Source organism: Odocoileus virginianus, chromosome 2 (assembly GCF_023699985.2).
Source record: "Odocoileus virginianus isolate 20LAN1187 ecotype Illinois chromosome 2, Ovbor_1.2, whole genome shotgun sequence".
Lineage (NCBI taxonomy): Eukaryota > Metazoa > Chordata > Mammalia > Artiodactyla > Cervidae > Odocoileus > Odocoileus virginianus.
The window spans coordinates 78,691,721-78,714,567 of NC_069675.1; the positions used below are offsets into that span (position 1 = coordinate 78,691,721).

The 22,847-nt window shown below is 47.4% G+C and overlaps 1 long non-coding RNA gene across 1 annotated transcript in view; it reads right to left on the bottom strand.

Annotated features, from left to right (window-relative positions):
• The window catches only part of LOC139037193 (uncharacterized), a 41,193-nt gene extending 18,617 nt beyond the window's left edge, over positions 1 to 22,576 (bottom strand). Inside the window, exon 1 of the long non-coding RNA XR_011490051.1 lies at positions 22,442 to 22,576. This is a non-coding gene — a long non-coding RNA (uncharacterized lncRNA). The remainder of the gene's footprint in view (positions 1 to 22,441) is intronic.
• Between the last annotated feature and the right edge of the window lie 271 nt (positions 22,577 to 22,847).

Consider the following 22,847-nt stretch of genomic DNA (forward strand, 5'->3'; position numbering starts at 1 on the left):
CTCTTTTTCTTTGACATCCTCTGTAGAAAATAAAGTGAAATGAATGAAGGCGCTACTTTCCATTACCTCTGACCTAATTATGAAGTTTCCACTTCACTCATTCATTTATTATTTCAACAAATATTCCTTGAACACATTTCACACACCAGACACTGCTATGAGCTCTAAGAGGTCCAGTACGAAGAACCTCACCTCTTCACATTTACTCAGGTCTACATATATCTATAAAAGGACTTTCCAGTTTATTCCCTCACTCCACCATATATAACCTGAAGACCTGCCTTGTCTCTAGCTCCATGAGGACATAGACAGGAATAAAGGTCTGATGAGCTCAGACTTTTCATACTGTTCATGAGGTTCTCAAGGCAAGAATACTGAAGTGGTTTGCCATTCCAATGGAAAGAGTGACAGACTTTATTTTTTGGGACTCCAAAATCACTGCAGATGGTGACTGCAGCCATGAAATTAAAAGATGCTTGCTCCTTGGAAGAAATGTTATGACCAACCTACACAGCGTATTAAAAAGTTGTGACATTATTTCGCCAGCAAAGGTCTGTCTAGTCAAAGCTATGGTTTTTCCAGTTTTTGGTTATGGATATGAGAGGATATGGATAGTTGGACTATAAAGAAAGCTGAGTGCCAAAGAATTGATGTTTTTGAACTGTGGTGTTGGAGAAGACTCTTGAGAGTCCCTTGGACTGCAAGGAGATCCAACCAGTCCATCCTAAAAGAAATCAGTCCTGAGTATTCATTGGAAGGACTGATGCTGAAACTGAAGCTCCAATACTTTGGCCACTGGATGTGAAGAACTGACTTATTTGAAAAGACCCTGATACTGGGAAAGATTGAAGGAGGGAAGAGAAGGGGATGAGAGAGGATGAGATGGTTGGATGACATCACTGACTCAATGGACATGAGTTTGAGTAAACTCCGGGAGTTGATGATAGGCAAGGAGGCCTGGTGTACTGCAGTCCATGGGGTCGCAAAGAGTCGGACACAACTGAGCTACTGAACTGAACTGAACTGAGCTCAGACTGGATTTGTAAGTGGGGTGAAGTCAGGGAAGGCTTCACAGAGAGAGAAACGCGTGAAGTCCTCAGAGATTGAGAAACAGTTTGCTAGGCTACCAAAGGTGTAAGAGCGGAGACAAAGGGAGAGAATCCTGTGAAGGTTTGGGCCACGATTTTGGATGGCAGAGGGTAAGAGAGAGCAGCAAAGTGAGAGAGAGAGTTTCCCCTCAGCCTTGCCTGGCCTCTCTTCATGATAGCTCGCTCACTCAGGGAGCACCTCTGGACCACATGAGGGCAGAGCCCACTCCTAGATAAGCATCCACTAATTTATTCTCACGAAGGATAGGGAAGTGAAATGACTTGCTTACAGGAACATAGAGATAAGTGACAGAGCCACAGCCCAGGTTTTCCTGAACTCACAGACCAAGCTCTTTCCCTTTAGAAAGGGAAAGAAAATCAGAAAGAATCAGAAAATCTTTCTGATTTTCAAGGAAGACCCTGACAAAGGTTCACCTTCCTGGGCTTGGAAGGGAAGATTTAGAAACTGTCTTGTCTTGTTTTAGGGAAAATTCGCTTTAGTGAGACTCCTTCTAAACATGCTAAATGAATATCTGAGGCAATTATTCAGATAATTAATGTCAGGAACACTCCCACAGATCTTTTTCCTCTCAATTATTAGCATATTTCAGGTATAAAGTGGTGGGTTTTTTACTGAAATTATTTGGTTAATTGTCTTGCAGGTGTAGACGCATTCTCAGAAGGAGGAGATTGCCGAATCCACAGGCCCAGACCCTGGCCCCAGGCACCTTGGCACAGGCAGACCTTTGTGAGTGAGCCATCTAGTAGGAACAACAGTTATTATTACAAGAGAACCTGAGATGCTGGAAATTTGGCATGTGCACAAGTGCAGTATATATATCGCCCACTCTTCCCCCAGAATTGCCTGTATGGGCACAGAGATTAATGAGCTGCCTGGTTATTATTTTTAAACTGACCTGGTAGGAAATGTAGCTCCTGGAAATACTGCCAGGAGTTTTGAAATGAATACATGCAGGAAATGGTTAAACGTCAGTGAAAGGAGAGCTCTTCAATTACCTAAGCAATCTCCCTCACTTGAGGGATGGTAAAACCAAGGCCGGACAAGGGCACTCCCTGCCAGGGGGCCAATTTGTGCCCTCCCAAGAACACTTCCCTGCAAGCCCCCAGGGACAATGGCATCGACGGGGCACACGTGGGGTCTGATGATATCTGGGCAGCCACATCCGGGGCTTTCATCCTCACCTTCCTGTCGGTGTCTTCAACGCACCAGGCATTTAATCATCACAGAGGCTGGCATTACTATCTCCATCTCGCAGATGAGAGAAACTGAGATTCATGAAGCCAGGTGGCCTTGACAGAGCCACCAGTATAATCATGATGATTTGAAAGCCTATATAATTCATTGACCAGCTGGGCCCCCATTGTGTGTTTGAAGATAACAGGCTGGAATGGACACAGCAAGACTAAAGAGAAGAGACTAGATATGGAACTCAGTCACCATGTGACCTCTGGAAAGTCCCTCCCTGTCTCCAGGCCTCAGTTTTTCCACCTTAAAATGATGCCATTGGGGACTTTCCTGGTGGTCCAGTGGTTAAGACTTCACCTTCCGGTGCAGAGGAGGTGGGTTCTATCCCTCCTCCGAGAGCTAACATCCCATATGCCTCATGGCCAAAAAAAACAGAACAGAAACAATATTGAACAAATTCAAAAAAAGATTTTAAAAGTGGTCCCCAGCAAAATAAATAAATAAATAAATGACACCATCAGACAAGATATTTAAGGTCTCTCAGGAACCCCAGATCCCATCAGCATCTCCATCCTAACTCCACGTGCCCCTGCAAGGGGCAGCTCCAGGTAAATCCACCCCATCACCCACTCCATCCACAGACACTCTTTCAGTTCAGTTCAGTTCAGTCGCTCAGTTGTGTCTAATTCTTCACAACCCCATGGACTGCAGCACGCCAGGCCTCCCTGTCCATCACTAACTCCCAGAGCTTGCTCAAACTCATGTCCATTGAGTCAGTGATGCCATCCAACCATCTCATCCTCTGTCTTCCCCTTCTCTTCCCACCTTCAATCTTTCCCAGCATCAGGGGCTTTTCCAATGACACTCATTCAGTTCATTTCAGTTCAGTCGCTCAGTCGTGTCCAACTCTTTGCAACCCCGTGGACTGCAGTATGCCAGGCCACTCTGTCCATCACCGACTCCCGGAGCTTGCTCAGACTCACGAGGGACACTTATTAGGGATTCATAATGTCCCATCTGCTGTTCTAGCCACAAGCTCCATCATTTCTCACAGTACGATTATGTCTTACGAGAGGAGAGAAAATTGAGGCTCCTTGTCTGGGCTGTGCACTGATGCTGATGCAGATCTGGGGCTGGTTTGGGGTCACATGACTCAAAATTCAGGGCCCCCCCATCAGGACCAGAAGGCTCTCCAAGTTCACAGGCCGAAGTCATCACAGGAGTTTCTGGCTCAGGCATCTGAGCAGACAAGGCAAAACATGGGAAGGCCACCCCTTTACAGGCTGGTTTGGTTCCCAGGGCCCAAGGTCCAGGGCTGGCATGATCCGCTGGCCTTCAGGCACCTCGGTAAACTGACCACAGCCCAGCTACCAGTCAGGCCCAATCTGGACCCTGCACTTACGCTCTGGGGCAGAGACTTGGCTGTTTGAACCCAGAGTCAGCTGAGGCCCCAGAGTGCCGAAGATGCTGCCAGCTGTGGCCTCAGAGAAATGCGCTCTGGGGCCCCCATGGGACCAAAAGATGCAAGAGGAACCATCCGCCAGCCTCCAGGCTGAAAGATCGGACATTCCTGAGTCCCGCCCCCGCGCACTGCACTCCCACACAGGCCCCCCTCGAGAGGCACAGACAAGAGGGGGATTCAGTTCAGGCACAATAAGCTCACAGAACACATACCCACCCTCCATCTCCGATCTGATCTGATGCATATCCCTGGGCCCCAACGCCCCAGCCCAGATCAAGTGTCAAACAGGCAGAGCCGGTTCTGAGAAAAGCCCTGCTTCCTGCGGTGCCCTGGTCTCCATGTGCTCAAGGGAGGTTTGGGTTAGAATCCAAATTCCTGGCTCCAAGAGACCAGCTTGCCGTGGTGACCTCCATGACTTTGGGCAGGTCCCTTCCACTCCTGGGCCTCTGTTTCATCTGAGAAGCCCTATCCTATCTACCTTGTGAGGTGTTTGAGGGTCCACTGGCGGGGGTGATCTGGGTTTAGAACTCAGGCAGTGGCCACCAAACTGTGCCCTTCCTCACCATGGCCCTTTTCTTCTTCTTCTTCTCTAGGACCCCCAGAGTCAGCCTCACATACACGATGAGCTCAGGAAGGATGTTGAGTGGACAGGTGTCATTCTCTTGGACCAAAAAATAATCTGAATCCCCGCTCTGTACATTAGCCATGCCTGAGTCCCAGAGGGAGGCAGAGCTTGTCCCCATGGTACAAGCTGAGAATGATCAGTCTTGATATTGCCAGTCTGGAGTAGGGGCTTCTATCCTGGCCTTCACCATCAGCTGCAGCTGCCTAGACCTGACTCAGGGCTGGTGATCCAGGAAATGGGGACCCTCTTTGGTGGCAGTCAGGGGGCAGAAGCAGAACCTGCAGCAGATGGAGCTCCAGGGAAGCAGTGCCCTCTAGGCTGGCAGCTGTGGCCATGCCCAGGGCCCAGTATGCAAGGTTGGGCACATCAGTGAGCAAGCATCAGCATCTAGTACTGGCGATGAAGGTGCCCACCCCAGGCCTGGGTCTCCAGCCCTCCTGTACTCTCGGAAGCACCCCGTTAATGAATCCGTTCAGGGACCCTTTCAGTTGCTGGCAATTAAGAACTCTGATAAAGATGCCAACTAAGGGATCATTTACCAAATTGTCTAAAGTCTTGAGTTTGGGTCTTGGTTTTCATCCTGACCATCTGTGTGACTTTGGGCTAATCTTTAATCTTAGAACCTTCATTTCCTCCTTGGTAACATGTAAATTATAATAGCTGCACATGGTATTGCTTGAGAGGGTAAATGAGGTCATGTATGTGACCTTTTTCTATGATGAAGATTTAAAGCCTGGATCATGGCCTTGAAGGCTGCAAAATTCTTCACTAATTGCCCACCTCTTCCCTTTTGCTGAAGCCATTGCCCTTCCTTCATTCACCACTGAGGCAAACTCCACATACCTCCCCAATCCTGTTTCCAGCTTCTGGCCTCATCTGGAGCCCAAACTCTGCTCAGCAGATTGATGCTTTGTTTCCATCTATCCACCCGCTGATTCTTCCCTCCTTTCTGTTAACCCAGGTCCTACCCAAACCCCTCCCCAAATCTTCCTTCTTCACCTGCTGTGAGCACCCCTTTGGAGCTCTCCCAGGGGAACCCAGCAGGAGGCCATTCCCCTGAGTCCAGGGGCTGTCTCTCTCCTTCATCTCCAAACCCCCAATTCCAGCCCCAGGTCTGGCACCAAGTGGGTCGAAACAGTCAGCCTGGCAAGTTTGGAACAGTGCAGCAGAGCCTTCCAAGGAAGACAGGCCAGGGATCAACATCCGCATCCGAAGAATGGGAGAAAGTCAGCCTGGGAAAGGACTCGCCTAAAGCCAGCATGGAGAAGGAAATGGCAACCCACTCCAGTATTCTTGCCTGGAGAATCCTGTAGACAGAGGCGCCTGGTGAGCTACAGTCTGCCATGGGGCTGCAAAGAGTCAGACACAACTGAGTCACTGAGGACTGAGGAAAGCCAGCATCTGCAGGCAGGTCTGATTCCAGCCCCAAGGGCTTCCCCTTCCTCCAGTCTGAGCCCCCTCTTGTAAACACTTCCTCTCTTCATTTGCCCTGCAAGCCAAGGGATTTCAGAGCGAGTTCAGTTTGTTAATGGCTTGGAGGGATAGCACAGGGATATTACAACCATGTGACTTATTTTGTTCAACTTCTTCACTCCCTACAAATGTCTATTAAAAAAAAAAGAATGAAGGAAAAAAACATTAGTGGGGAAGAAACAATTGTTGCCTATGGATAATTAGGGGTCTATTTTGGTGCCAAAGCAGGGAACAGGGGAACAGGCTGAAGAAGGTGACAAAAACAATTTCACAAAGCTGTGATTGGTCTGACTTTCTCTTGGGTGACAAACAATTTGCATCTTTTCCCCTTTCTCTCCGGATAGTGAACTCTACCAGCCTAGGCTGACAGTGGACCTGGGAGGAGAGTGAGTCTCGGGGCACGGCAGTGTCCTTGGACAGCGTCCAGCCAGAGCCCTCACTGTGCGGGGAGAGGAAACCGAAGCCCCACAGGGTCAGAGCCTTGCCCAAGGCAGAGGTGGGGTCTTGAGGAGCTTGCCATCCAGGGTTTCACAGCTGAAGGAGCCCGCCACATCACCCGCCCATCCCCAGGACCTGGTCATCAACTCTCTTCTGCCCTGGAAACTGCCCCTGCCCCTGGGTGAGCAGCGTTTGGGCAGGGGACATCTGCACTGAGACTCTGGGGCTTGTGCCCGAAGCTTTGGCGGCTGCAGGGTCAGACTTGCATTTGAAAGAGATTCTTGCCCAGTGGCTTGTCTAGTGTATCTCAGAGTTTATGATTTTTCTAACACCCCTTCCTTTGTACAACCAAATGATTTTCAGCTATCATTAATGCTTTGTTGATCACTTCTTTAGCTTTATTTTTTTAATATGTATTTTATTTACCTATTTTTGGCTGTGCAGCATGTGGGATCCCTGGACTAGGGATCGAACCCTGTGCCCACTGTAGTGGAAGTCTGGAGTCTTAACCACTGGATCGTCAGGGAAGCCCCACTTCTTTAGTTGTAAAGCGAATAGTTAACAATTACAGAAGAAAAATGCATTTCACTTTAAAGATACTATACAAATTCAGTAAAATATATTATGTAAAAATTAAATTTTGCACTTGCTGAAAAAAAGAATACTCCTCACAGTTCACATCATTTTACTGCTTTAAACTTTAAACACAAATATAAGCTCCAAGCAATCACATGAAGAACTCATTCTATGTAACCTATATATTATATATACATAATGAAGAATTCATTCTATATAACCTATATCTTCTATATATATATGAGGAACTCATTCTATATAACCTATATATTTTATATATGTGTGTGTGTGTATATATATATATCTTCTATATATAGAGTACAGAGTCTTTATAAACCCTGTGCTGTCATTATTTCAAATCTATTACTTAAAGTCAGTAATGAGTAGTACATGGGGGTTGAAGATGTGATCAGCTCCAGAAAAAATCAGCCCTGAATATTCACTGGAAGGACTGATGCTGAAGCTGAAACTCCAATACTTTGGCCACCTGATTCGAAGAACTGACTCATTGGAAAAGACCTTGATGCTGGGAAAGACTGAAGGCAGGAGGAGAAGGGGATGACAGAAGATGAGATGGTTGGATGGCATCCCCGACTCGATCGACCCAAGGTTGAGTAAGCTCTGGGAGTTGGTGATAGACAGGGAAGCCTGGCGTGCTGCAGTCCATGGGGTCGCAAAGAGGTGGGCACAACTGGGCAACTGCACTGAACTAGAGCATTGAAAGTGAAAGTGTTAGTCGCTCAGTCGTGCCTGGCACAGAGTAAGGTCTTCAAGAACTAGTAGCTCTGGTTAATACTGAGATGAATGAGTCATGACAGTCAGAGCAGGAAAAGGCAGGGGTGCAGAGGAAAAGCGATGGGTGGAAGGAGTCTTGAGTGTTACTATGCAGTGGCTGTTCACAGAAAGACATGTCACGTCACATGGTGCTTGGAGGCCTTGCCAGGCGAAGAGGGCAGCTTGGAGCCTAAAGGGCCACAGAGTCAACAGCCCAGCACCCTCACTCACCTGTCCTGACCCAGGGACCTCAGGCGCCCTGCCCAGCATCCCCTTCAGGAGCCCCACATGCCTCCCTTGCAGAGGCCAGTCCATGCCTCTTCCCTAGTGGGTGCCCCCACCCTGGCTTCCATCACCTCTCCATCACTGGAATCACCCACCTCTCCACCAGCCCCCTGCCTAGCTTCTCTTGCCCCAACTAGCATGCATCTCGACCTCCTGGGGTGGCATAAGGCATAGCCACCCACCATGTCCTCCTGCTCTCGAGGCCTTTGGAGGTCTCCTGCCACAGTGCAGAGATGAGGGGGTGACCAGCTGCCTGCAAGCGCAACCCAGAACATCTACGGAAACTTGAACAGTGACAGAGCCCCTTAGTGCCTCTGTGCTCTCAGGTCGCTTATTACATCACTTTGGCTTGAGTCACCTCCCCACCCTAGACCCCAGTTTACTCATGCCTAAAATGAAGGAACATAAATACTTGTAGTACAAAGAAGGGAGTATTAACCTGTTTGACTCATGATCATCACCATTTAGAATATGCTGGCATGTTGCAGATTTCAGCAAATCTGAAATGGATTTCAGATTTGCCGATGATGAGCCGAGAGAAGTCTTCAGAGGACATAAGATCTAAGCAACTCAGATTCAGACGAAGTAGTAGGTGCTCAGGTAGAGAGGTCACCTTGTCAAAAGTGACAGAACAAATCAAGGAACTGAGGTATATGGGGGTTGGTTAGGGACAACCTTCGATATCGCACCATCCTTGACTGCAAGCCACAACCAGAATGTGTTGCCGACCCATTGCAACCAGGCAGTTGTTGCCAGCTACTTATTTTTGGTCTTCTTGGAAACCCAGACAGAGGAGTTCAAAGGGGTTGGGATCATGATTCCAGCGCCCAGCCCTGCCTCTGGCTCGTTTGTTATTCTTTCTACATTGTGAGGAGCTGTCATCCTACTCCGGGAAGTGCATACTTCACACTTTGTTGGATGGGACAAAAGAATTTAGGGGGCCAAAACAGAAGTCAGATTGTTGTATTGTTCTAAATAAGAATGCATTGAGCTGTTGCCAGAGCTTCAAAAATGGCAAGAACGAATTCTGTATATTTTGCTGCCAGAGAGCAAAAATATTATTTTTGGAAGGTGTCCTATAGACACTCCCTTCATCACATGTCAGGAGATAAATGCTTGAGTTACTGTGCTCCTGGCATTGAGCAATGGAAGGATGGAAAGACCAGATGGCTGTGAGTGCCAGTGGTGGAGGAAGGTCTGGGAGCCCTGAGACTGGGGTCAACCCTGCTCCCAATCCCCAGGCCACGTGACCCAGGGCATGGCCCTTCCACTCTCCTGGAGACAGGCTCTTAGCATGAATGCACAAGGAGGATGTAGACCTTATCCCAGCATGGCTTCCGTGGTGGGAATCTGGGCAGGCTAACCCTGCTGGAACTCAAGGATGGAGCATGTGGACTTGAGCCGTGATGAAAGCTCCACGCCCCATAAAGAGAAAGGAGGAGGTGAGGGGGACACACGATGATGGTGAGACCCTCAGCATCCAAAATGACCTTTCTCCTCCTCAGACTCAGCGTCTGCCGTGGGCAGTCCCCAAGGTATCTACAAACCCAGTACCTTGTTTGAGGCTCTCAAGAGGAAGGCTACCAGAGCAGAGACCATCAGTGACGAAGCTCTCGCCTTAGGAAAACTGAGGCTCCAAGAAGCCAAATCTATCTGACTCCTCATCCCAGAGTCTTTCCACACCCCTCATGCCCACCTTCTGAGGATGCAAAGGAAGGAGACATAAGCCCTGCCCTCTAGAGCACACAGGCTCCCTGCTGCCTGAATGGGGGTAGGAACCTTCACACGATGTCTGTGAAGAGCCCCAAGGGGGACCAGAGCCCAATACCTCAAGAGGCCATGGCATATTACACGCTTGTTTGAGGGACCCATCAGCTCCTGCTCAGTTTAAAGAGTCCCAGGTTCAGGGGACAGTTCCTTCTCTCCCTCCCAGCTCTCAGATGCTCACAGTGCTTTGAGGGGCAGGGAATGGAAGGCAATAGAAGGGAGGGGAAAGGGACTTTTATCACAGATAAGATTCATGAGAAGACACAGTCAGCTCCTCTTGAGAGTGGAGACTTGATAACTTCAAATGTTCTCCATTTCTGGCCTCGATCAAGTTCTCCTTCCTCAGTCCTGTCCAAAAAGCAATCACAGTTCCATGAAATTGAATGCTGGTGGTATATCCACAGGACTGAGCCCTGTGCCCAGGCTTCATAATCGTCTCAGGTCTAATTCTCAGGTCTCAGGTCCTGGAAGATACACGATGGCTTGATCCTCATTTTACAGGTAAGGAAATGGAGGCTTAGAGGCACAATCTGTACCCATGAGAAGTCAAATGTGATAAGTATTCATTTATTCAATGTTAGAAGGTGCTGAGCACTCAGTCGCTCAGTTGTGTCCAACTCTTTTGCAACTCCATGGACTCTAGCCCGCCAAGCTCCTCTGTCCATGGGATTATCCAGATAAGAATACTGGAGTGGACTGCCCTTTCCTCCTCCAGGGTACCTTCCCAACCAAGGGATGGAACCCACATCATTTGCGTTAGCAGGCAGATTCTTTACCACTGAGCCATCAGGGATGCCCCTTCGATGTTAGAGACAGGAATATTAAAAACCAAACTATGCCAAGCCCATATTAGTCCTTTTGTTTTCTCTATAGACATTAATTTTCAGAGCAATGTTCAGTTCACAGCAAAACCGGTGGAAAGTACAGAGATTTCCCTTGTGCCCCGTCTCCCACACAGGCTACGACTCCTTTTGAAGCCAGAGAAAACCTTTCCTACAGCCTCTGCCTGTCTTCTGCGAGTGAGGTGAGTAAACTGTTCCATACAAGCCAAAGTTCCAGATTACTGACATTTTCCATTTGAAGTGATAAGCTTTTTATATTTTTAGCCACTTGTGTTGGGAGTATGAAATGGATTAGAAGGCATCCCTGACTTCTTTAACAAAGTACAGTGTGTAACAGAGAAGAACAAACCTGACTCCATACTGGATGTATTCTTTTAGCTCTAATGTCTGTGATATGTGCCCTGTGCTTAGTCACGTTGGCCCTGCACCTTTGTAAAAGAGTGTTGCCAGCAGCCTGCAATATACAGGACAGTCTATTCTGAAGGTTCTGGGCTTTAAAGGTGTAACACTTTTCCATTCAAATAGAGATCAAAAGTTTCAGAACAGAAAATAGCATTTATCTTGCTGGAGGTTTACAGGAACATTGTGACCAGACCTATGAGGACAGCTGAAAGAACAAAGGATTCCTGCACCAAAAAGTTTGCCACAACCAACCATACTCTTCCCCTTGTAGTATGAAAGAAGCCTGAGTTCTAACTCAGGTAAGATGGTTCTTGAGACACTAGCCCACCATATTCTCTGCTGACTTTCTGCACGAAGTCTCTATTCCTTGCCTCAACACCTCATCTCTAAATTTATCGGCCTGTTGTGCAATGAGCTTGGACTCGGTAATGAATACAACATTGGTGACTTTAAACGGACTTTGATTTACTGTTGTCCTCTGAAAACACCAGGCTGAGGGCTGGTGTCCCTTCACTTAGTAACACTAACCTGTCTTCAGCGACTAATTCTATTTTCTTTCCCAGAACCGCTCCCTCTAGCTATTGCTTCTCTGTTCCATCTCTTAACGTGTCTTCAGTTGCTTCTGAACCTTTATTCTCATTACCAAAGCGGAGAAATTAGGTTTTCCAAAAGATACTAGACACCCAGCATGATTAAGTCAATCGTTTTCATTCCATGCAGAATTGTATGCCACCAAATTCAGCCAAGAAAGCACAAGGTTGGTGGATGAAAGTAGTCTTTCCAGAAGTTACTCTCCTTGTTATAAGGTATATGAGCTGCTTGCTTCCAGGGTGAAGGCCATGCTCTGGAGTTGAGTCTCCTACATCTGACCCCCCAGATGGGCAGAATGTTAATCGGATTTTATCCAATACCAACTGCCATACTGGCTAGGTAGAAGTGAGGATAACTAGGATGTTGGGTTAGACCCGGAGATGGTGCAAGAGGGAGCTGAACCCAGATACCCAAGAGGAGATGGTCTTTTCCAGGGCCACCTGGGCTGTGACTGTGAATTGGGTAGGGAACCACAACCGGTGAGGAGGAACCATTGCATCAGGAATTATGTGAGGTCCACCTTTACATACATGATCTTATTAAATTTTTACAGCAGCCCTATGAAATAGGGGCTTTCATCACCTCTTTTCATACGGGGAAACAGGCTCAAAGAGGTTGAGGAGGCTGTCCTTGGACGTGAAGCTAGTGAGGGTCAGAGCCTGCATCTAAACCCAGGCTGCCTGACTCTAAACTAGTGCCCTTCCTCCTATGCCTACGGCCACATGATGTCACGACATGCACTTTGCCCATGTCACCAAGATCTGCCCTGAGAGGACCACTGAGATTTAGGTCTTGTGCAATTGAAAACTGAGTCATCCTTCTTGGCCACAGGACCTGATTAACCCTGGGCTAATTTTAGATTTCCTCACAATTGCTCATCTTAATATAGAACAGCCCCTAAGGATCATGCTGGCCAATGTTTTGTTTTTGTTTGATGTGACCAGAAAAAAGGAGGACAGCAAAGGAGATGAGGTAATGGATATAATACCACCCACCCATCATTCTGCTCCTTTGAAGGGTTTCAGGAAGCTCTGATAAGGGACTGCGCCAAGAAGCCCCATCAGTTTTTTTCCAGCTATTATTCAAGGGTAGTGTCCCTCAAGAGATACAGTCTTTAGCTTCCAGGGTGAGGAAAAATAGAGCCAGCCTCCCCTGGGCTCTCTGACGTCTCTGACATATAACGGATACTTTCAGAACAGCTACGTGTTTCAAGGTGCGGAGGCAGGCGCAATGGGGAAGGGAGTAAGACCAAGAGGGGTACCAGTCCCTCGGTGACTGGCACAACAAGCATGTACATCATGCAGTCAACACAGTGCCAAGCACGCAGTATCCTTGGGTACATATTATGAATGGATGTATGTCAATGACCATGGCAGCGTTATTTAGAATTTTAAGATTTTTAAAAGCAACTTATGTGTTCAGGTCAATTGTCCTTTAGTAAATTATCGTGAACTACAAGAGAATGGTTCTTGCTCATCATCCGTCTACTCTTGAGATTTGAGGTGTGGTTCAGAGGTCTTCTCTGCTTTAAAGGAAGAAACCAACACAAAGCTTTGCTCAGCTACTTATGAATCGACCCACTTCTGACTTGCATTATTGATTTGTTGCATGACCTTGAGGTCCCTCAGCCTAAGTTTTTGCTTCTAAAAAAATGGGGAGAAATACAGGCATACCTTGGAGATGCTGAGAGTCCCTCTCCACACTGCCACAATAAAGCCAATATCACATGAATTTTATGGTTTCTAAGTGTGTATAAAATTTGCATTTATACTATATTGTAGTCTATTAAGTGTGCTATAGCAGTATTTCTTTTTAAAAAAAGTTGTGTCATCCTTTAATTTTGAAAATATTTTATTGCCAAAAAATGCTAGTCATATCTGAGCCTTCAACAAGTTTTAGTCTTTTTGCAATAGTCACACCAAAGATCATGGATCACAGATCCCATAACAAATATAATAACAATGAAAAAGTTGGAAATATTGCGAGAATTATCAAAATGTGACACAGAGACATGAAGTGAGCAAATGCGATTGGAAGAATGGCTGCAATAGACTTAACTCAGCACAGGGTTGTCCCACACCAACTTGTGATCAGCGTCGTATCTGTGAAGCGCTATGGAGTGGAGCGTGGTAAGACGAGGTGTGCCTGAACCCCCTCAGCAGACACCCCGCCCCAGCGCTGGTCACCAGGGCTCGGCGGGGCACAGGTGAAACATCTCATGTCCCCCGTCTTCCACATTCTTTTCTCCTCTAATCTGCAAAAATTTTGTCCAATGAAAGGTATTAAAAGACATTGAAGGGACTTACTTCCCTGACAGTTCAGTGGTTAAGACTTCACCTTTTCACCTTTCAATGCAGGAAGTGCAGGTTCAATCCCTGGTTGGGATAAGATCCCATATGCCTCGTGGCCAAAAAAGCAGAACATAAAACACAAACAATATTGCAACAAATTCAATAATGACTTTAAAAATAGTCCACATAAAATAAAAGACACTACTAGAGGTGGGAAACTGAGATATCTGACAAAGAATGTTTGATTTTGAAACCAAAGACATCAAGAGTCCTGGTATGTGCCTTGGGCCCTAAGACTCCCTCAAACACCAAATAAAGAAGTGGAGAAGGTGATGCCCTAAGGTCCTCTACGGGAAACTCATAGGACTGACCACCCTCCCCCTCTGGGTGTCCTCTATGATGCAAACGGGTGGGATTCAGGAAGCTGTAGCATCATCTTTCCACCCTGTGAGGCCACCATCCTCCTTACCCTTCCCCCTTCTCCACCCAGTTAGAGCCACCTCTCAGAAGCACTGGGATGCCACCCCCTCTTCCCTGGCCTGCGGGTGATTAGAGGAAAGATAACATTCCAGGGCGCTGGGGGTGGGGCGGGCCGGAGGTGTGGATCAAGACCCCCACCGCTGCCCCCCACCTGGTCTGGGCTGGTTCTCTCAGCTGTCTGTCCATCACGGCTCCAGGCGCTTCTGCCCCCAGCCCTGGGAATGTCAGGAATCCCCTCCCAAACTCCAGCAGCTCCTCTGCCCAAAGCCTCCCCTCCTCCCACCCTACCCCAGGCATCCATCAGCTCTGGCCTTTCAGGAATGTGCTCACTCCTGGCACCGCCAGGGCCGGGAAGACGGCTAATCCCCGGGCGCATTCATCACTCATCTCAGGGAAAAGAGCTTGTGGCGGCCAGGGAGAGGACCTGCCCCAACCTGCCAGTTTGGCCAGGATGGAAGGATGGACAGATGGATAGATGGATGGATGAATAGAAGGACGACACCACCTGGAAGGGCTGGAAGATGACCAGGCAGGACTTGCCCAAAGACCCAATCAGAAAGCTCTTCTCCCCCTCTTAGCAAAGTCTTTCTACCTCCAGGAATCCTGATAACAGGAAACTTGGCTTGTTTGATAGTGAAGAAGGTAAAAAGGAGTTGACTGGTCTCCTGTTGTTGGGGAGAAGAGGCAAGACTTGTAAAGCTGACAGTTCAAGGGCCAGGCATGACCTCACCTTAGGGACCAGAAAAAGCAATGTTAATCCTTTCCAAGCTGCCACCTCGTTCCAATTCAACAGCTGCCTGTGAGGTGGGGACAGAAGCTCTGGTACCCCTTAAACCCCAGGATCCTGGCATTTCTAGATTCCTTGCCTTGTACACACTCTTCCCGTTGCCTCCCACCCGGGTCCAAAAGGCAGACCTCTAGGCATGCACTTCTCTGCTGTGATGGTAATTGTCCCCTTGCCTCCATCGCCGTATTTTTCCCCATCATGTGTCATTGTCTTAGCACCTGGATGTTTCCCAAGCTGTACTAAAGCCCCTGAAGGTGAAAGCCATCATGAATAATGAGACAGTCCCAAACTGCCATTTCCTGGCTGTGTGTCTCTACCAAGTTAGTGAACCTCTTTGGGCTTCCACTTCCTTCTTTGTAAAACAGGGATTAAGACTTCTCAGAATCCTACCAACAAGGACATTCTCAAGTCTCATCCCAAATATCCAATTCAGAAAGATGTCTAGACACCAGCAGAAACACCTGCGAGTTCATAGCTCCTTAAAAAACGAAATATACAAAGCATGCTTCTTCCTTTACTGCCTGGACATTGGAATGTTTCCTTTCTTTGTGTCTATTCATATTCCATCTTCATCCTTGAAGTTTTGGTTTTAGTTATTTCAACAATATTATTAGGCATTTCCTTTTTTCCCCCCAGATTTACATTCTGAATTTTATATCCTTATTGAAGTATAGTTGACTTACAATGTGGTTTTAATTTCTGCTGTATAGCAAAGTGACTTAGGTACCCATAGACATATATTCTTTTTTATATTCTCTTCCATTATGGTTTAACACAGGACATTGAATATTGTTCCCTATTATTAAGCATTTCTTATGTGCTCAATGTTGTGATGGAGTTTGGAATACTGCAGTAAATCTGGTCCTTTACTTGAAAAGAGAAACTCACAAACAGGCAGATATTGAAAAGTCCTATGAGGGGTGAGCATTGGCTGGGAAAAGGCATGCAACCTAGATGGATGCAGAAGGGAGGTACGCCAGGAAGGCTTCCTGGAGGAAGAGGCATCTAGGTGACCACTTGTGGGATAAATAGTTCTTAGACAAATGCGATGAAAGGAGAGGGGACACAGAGGCCCAGAGAACCCTCCACAGCTCCAAAGACACTCCGGCAAGCTTGCTTCACTCAAGCTGTGTTTCCAGAGAGTCTTCCCAGAACTCTAACCCAGGGGGGCCCAGAGGCTGGGAGCACAACTTCAACACAAACCATCCAATCCACAGAGGCCTCTCTATGGGCTGGTCCAGTCTCAGGGAGGCATGCAGGAAGGGTGGAGGGCACATGGCCTTCAACTGGGGTAATTTTAGATGCATTGTCACTCCTGCCCCGGGGCCACCCCTCAGCCAGGTCCTGACTGAGCTGGGAAGGGCTCCTGGTGTCCAGATCTTGAGAGGATGTGGGCTTTGGAAGGAGGCCAGGTCTGCAGCACAGCAGGCCAAGTCCAGGCAAGGCCCTTCCTCAGTGCGGGCAGGCCCTGGACGCCCCTGTCAATATTGCTAACACTGAGGAGGCCCTAGCGCTGATCAAGCGTCCCTAAACAGGGAAACAAAGCACATGAAAGGCCGTTTATTTGGTGGCAGAGGGATCCTAATGCTGAGAAATAGGGGAACAGGCAGAGGAACAGAAGAGGTGAGCGTGATTGGGTGCAATGGCCTTGAGCGTGGAGCTCCGGGTTCACCCCTGGGCCTCCCCAGGCACTACGTACATGAGCTTCATCAGGTTATCTAACCTTGCCAGAAGTGAACTCGAAAGCAGCAACATTCCTCCCAGGATGTTGTGAAGAGTTCATGAGCTCATCCAGGTAAGTGGACTAACAGGGTATCATAGAATCAAGGAAATACTGGCGAACTATTAACCATGATCAATTTCTTATTAAAGAGCCACAAATCCCCACCTCAAAGCCCCAGCTTGGGTCTCAGTTCTAGTCCCCAGCTGGTGCCTCCCCCCTCTCAGCCTGTTTCACTACTTGTAAGGTGAAAGGTTTTGAACAGATTCAGAGGCTCTCCTCCAGACAGGGGAGAGAGGACGAATGTTGTTCAGGGCCCAGAGTGTTTGTTCAGACTTCGAAGTTCAAGGCCATTCAGTCAACCCCCGGAAACGCTGATACCTCCCTCAATGGATGGGCACTTACAGGCAGTGGCTACACATGGAAACGGTTTGGAGACAGAGAAAAATAAAAAAGGTTTGAGAATCTTTCAGTGAGCTGGGAAGTCCCATGGGTGGGAACTTTCTGAGAAAATCAGATTGGACAGGACATTATGGAAAATAGGATTCCTGGCCTCCCACCCCCCACAGTATTAACAGAGCTAACTTATGATAGGATTCAGCAGGCTAGCTTCTGGGAATACATCTGAAGGAAATGAAATTAGGATCTTGAAGAGATACCTGCAGTCCAGTGTTCACTGTACATAATTCACAATAGCCAAGACATGGAAACAACCTGTGTCCATCACCAGATGAATGGATAATAAGAATGGTATGTGGTACATGTGGAAACTCAAAAAAAAAAAAAGCTGATTTTATAGAAACAGAATGTTGAATGGTGGTTTCTGGGGGCTGGGAGAAATGGAGAAATATGGGTCAAATTGTATAAGATGCACCCAGTTATAAGATGCCTAAGCACTGGGGATCTAATACACAGCATGAGGACTATAGTTGATAATATGGTGTTACAGCCTTGAAATTTACTGAGAGTAGATTTTAAACACTCTCACCACCAAAAAAAAAAAAAAAAAGGAATTAACTATATGAGGTGATGGATGTGTTAGTTATCTCAATTCTTAATTGTGGTCTTCATTTCACAATGTATATGTATATTAAATCATCACATTGTACTATCGAAATATATACAATTATATTTGTCAATTACCTTTCAGTGAAGCTGGGGGGAAACAAATCCATGTCCCCATCTTAAAAAATAAAAAAGGACTGGACAGGAGTGAGGAAACCTGAGTTCTAGAACAATCCTGTGACTTCTTTGCACGGATGAATCCATCCACAAAACCTCAGAGTTCTCATCCTTAAGGGAAGGAACAAGGCATCACTTGGTCACAATGAGATAACCTCAGGAGAGCGCTTGCATCCAGAAGAGGCAAGACTCCTGCGCCTGTGACTGGGGTCCGAGAAGTGTGCTCACTTCAATCACTTCCCAACCCAGGGACTGAAGCAGAGTCTCCTGCATTGCAGGCAAATTCTTTACTGTCTTTACCTACTGAGGGAAGCCCTAAAAAAGAAAACTAGTATTCTCAATCGAAAAATTCCATGGCCAGAGGAGCCTGGCAGGCTACAGTCCACGGAGTTGCAAAGAGTTGGACATGATTGAGCGACTAATGCAAGGCTTCAGGAAAGAGATCGATCGCCTTTAAGAACATTGATGCAAAGGCCCTCCACAAACTGAATCTAGCAATATTTAAAATTTTGAATACATAGCAACCAAGAGACATCTATTCCGGAAATGAAAGGCTGGTTTGATTATTTTGAATCTATCACTGTAACCCACCATGTTAACATTTTAAAGAAGAAATGCCACATGATCACATCGATTGTTGAAGAAAAATCATTTGACAAAATTCAACACCCATAGATATAAAAACTCCTAGTAAACTAGGACCAGGTGGCACTAGTGGTAAAGAACCTGCCTGCTAATGCAGGAGTCATCAGAGGCACAAGTTCCATCCCTGAGTTGGGAAGATCCCCTGGAGGAGGAAATGGCAACCCACTCCAGTATTCTTGCCTGGAGAGTCCCATGGACAGAGGAGCCTGGCGGGCTACAGTCCATGGGGTCGCAAAGGGTCAGACATGACTCACACGACTTAGCATAGCACAGCAAACTAGAAATAGAAGGGAATGTCTTCAGTTGATAAAGGACATCTATGAAAAGTCTACAGCTAACATTCTTTCAGTCTTAAAATACAGGGACCGAGCAGGCTGGCGTTGTTGAGGACCCAGGGGCAGTGACACTGGTTAAGGATCTTGAACCTATGGGAGAGCTCAGAAAGCAGAAGTCTGACAAGGAGGAGAGAATGCCCACAGGGGACAGAAGAGGGGCGCCAAATGCTCTGGCTGTGATCCAGAGGCCCTCAGAGAAGACACACCTCCCACTGCCAGGCGCTTTATATGCTATGTCATTTAGTCCTCGAAACCACCCGGTGCAGATGAAGCTGTGATCCTCAGTTTACAGACGCGGAACTGAGGCTCAGCATGGGCAAATCATGCCACAGATCCTACTGATGATGGTCAGCAGTGTCTGGACTTGGAGAAAAGGCAAAAAATGGAACCATATCTCAAGCCAGAACTCTTTTGTCTTCTGCTGCCCACAAGTATTGGCTTCAGCTTCTTGTGTAAAGTACCTAGCAACCACAAAACCTACTGGTTAAAGTGATCTTCTCTGATTCAGGCTGTTGGTCAAAGTGTACTTGTGATCCCAAAAGGCCATGTGAATTTCACACCTTGCGCTTCTTGGCGGGACTCAGGCTCCACCAAGAAAATCATGAGGCTACAGCTATAACCAAAGCCCAAGTTCTCAGACTATACATAGTCTTCAGCTGTCGATCCATGGGAATTTGCTGCTCACTTGGCTCTCCAGGCTGCTGCATTAGGAACGAGGGACAAGAATGAAACCTCGATCCATGGGTGTGCAGTGACCAGACCTGCTGCTGCCAGACCCAGGTTCCAGTTCTCACTCTGCTGTCATGAGCTGTGTGGCCTTGGGCATGGAGGACACTAAGCTCCTCCTTGCCTCCGTTTTTTTATTTTTTTAGATGGGGGATAAAAATGCTTTCAAGCTTCTCAGGTGGCTCAGTAGTAAAGATACTGCCTGCCAATGCAGGAGACGCAAGAGACGTGGGTTCTATCCCTAGGTGGGGAAGATCCCCTGGAGAAGGAAATGGCAACCCACTCCAGGATTCTTGCCTGAAAAATCCTATGGACAGAGGAGCCTGGAGGGCTACAGTCCTTTGGGTCAAAAAGAATTAGACACAACTGAGTGACTAAACAGCAACAAAAAATGCCTTCGTGATAAAGTTACCAACTGTCTGACCATAGCTAATGCTCAGTGATGATTATTACAACAGGCTCTCAACCAGACAGGGGTCTTCTACTTGACCTGAACATGGATGATCACAGGGTGGCTAAATGGTTCCTCCGAAAAGTTGGACACATACAGGTAACTAACATCTTTCTTGTCCATGTGCAGGGAACCCAGCAGCTCAGAGGACCCTTGGAAGAGCCTGGAAGCTCTGAACCTGAGGCTAAAGGACAAGATCAGACAAGGGACAGCACCCACTAAGGAACTAGACCCGGATGGAGCTACTACCTCTAGCCTTGGGGAGAAGTTCTCATCCAATACTTGCCTTCTGGGGAGCAATTTCCCTCCTCCTTCTGGGAAATGAAAAAGCAGCCAGATGCATGCTTTTAAAAATAAACTATGCAAAAGAAAGAAGCAGAATATCATGTGTTTTGCTCCCAAGCCAGTCTGAAATATCTGAGAACCACAGAATACTGTCAGGAATCAGCAGAGCTCTTAAGGTTTGTTTCAACATTTGGGGTAAAAAACAAAGGGATTCAAATCTGTACTTAAAAGCTGTCATGGGGCATTTGGGATTGCCATAACAATAAGCATGTTTCTCCATCAAAAGAGAAAGGCAGATCGGGCCCCATATAAAAAACAGCACCGCTAATTGGAGCCCACAGAGGAAGTACTTGAGATCACCAGGACGAAGCTGTTCTATCATTTACAATGATTAGGAAGAGAGGGTTTGCCCTGTGGCCAAGTGAAAAGAGATTTTTATAAACACATAGAGCTTAGAAGTTTAAATCGAACACTGGTTTGAGATCTGGTTCCACCACTTCTGTGCGACCCTGGGCAAGTGACTTACCACACTGGGCTTCTGTTGGATTTTATGAAAATTAAATGAGCAAATATTTGTTAAGCATCATGTCTGGCTCGCAGTAAGTGCTATGAAGTATATGTAAAATAATAATATTTAAAATTAAAGGTGGGAAATTTGCAGTGTTTTTGAAGCCTTTTCTCATATCCACTGGGCTTTTCACATTTTAGTTTTATCAATGTAGATTCCTTCAGCATCTCTCAAGTGCAAGATGAAGGTGCTGTGAATTGCATTTCTAGCTCAATTCAACTTTTTTCCCTTGGGGTCTTACTCCATGATAAAAGTTGGGGAAGGAACTCTTACTTTTAAAGATTTGTCAGCTTCTTCACAGTAAAGTTCTGATCAAGCAGGTTTTATCATCTGACAAGCCTGGGAACCACTAACTTAAACTGAATTCCTCCTTAATCAGTCTTAATCAGTAGGAATCAGGGTTTGGCCAGCTGCTTTCTTTGGTACCAGGATTTTGTCCACCTCTCTGTCATCCAAAAACAAAAGAGAAGGGACTTTCAGGTACAAAACTCCCTTAGGAAATGTGGGGCAGGAGTTTCTAGGGAAGGAACCAGGAGAAGACCCTCCTAGAATTTTCATTCCACCCGTGAGCTTAGTTTAGAGAAAACCTCGTACCACTGCAGCCGCACATAAGAGGAGCTCCCTGGTGAGTAGGGGCACCCACCAGCCGTGATACTGACCCTTTCAGCTCTTAGGGCAGTGGGTGGGGCCGGGCACTCCCACTTGCTACTGGGTGCTGACACTCAGAACATCTCTGAGAAGCCCTGGCCAAGGGAGGTCCCTTCGGCGTGGGACCCTGGTCCTCCCCCGAGGAGGTGTTAAGGCAACATTGAGGGATGAATAGCGCTTGTCGGCAGCCTGGGTTCAGCGCACAGGTATGGATCCCTGTCCCAGGGTCACAGGTACAGAGCCTCACACCAACCAAGGTCATCTCCGAACCGACTGAGTCCCGTAACAACTGTTGCCAAAAGCCCCTCTGATCCTTACCAGCCAGCTCCCTGATCCCATATTAGGTAAAAATGCCCACCCCACTGCTCATCCTTCAGTGCCCTAACCAATCACCTAATGCCACCTGTCCAGCAGGAATTTTCTTTGTCTCACAGCTATCCAAATTGTCTACTAACCCACAGAAAGCGCTCGCCCTCCCCTGAGCCATTCCACTGTTCTAACAGCATCCCGTCAACTCTCTTGGTCTGTCAGGTGGTTGCCCATTGTGATCGCAACACCCGCTTTATCTCTGCTCTTTGCTCTTAAGAAACTCACTCTTTTCTGCAGTACTCTGCATCTGGAGATTCTTTCCCAACCCCGCTTAGACGACCACAATCCCAGGGAGGATCACTGAGGAGCACGTGGCTCAGCCATGCTCCACCCTGGCACTGAGCAAAGTCCGGGTAGGACGTCAGTTTCACATATCCATCTCACTGCATTCTGGATCGCATGTCTTTCCTCTCCCCACACTCACCGCTCTCAGAAGGGTCCCAGAGCCTGGATTCCATGGACCCACTGCCCTCCGCATAGGTCAGCCAGTGAAACCGCATCCCAGTTGCTGAGCGCCTGCCAAACCACAGCCGCCGGCACCTGCCACCAAGCTGGCCGAGTGGCCTGGCTCCATTCCCAGCCTGTGCAGCTGGGAAAGAATGAGTCAGCAGTGTCTTGCCTCCTTGGCCTTAGGTGGAGCGTGGTCTAAAGGCCACAAAATGTACAAAAAGTACATGACTTGAGGACAGTTTCAGGGGAGAACACACTAAAACCTCAGAGTCTCAGAGGTGGGAAAAAACCTTAGAGGCCTTCTTGCTCAGACCCTCTTTTTGTGCTCAGGCAGCTCAGACTCTGGACCCACACAGCCCTGTGTGACCCTGAGCAAGTTA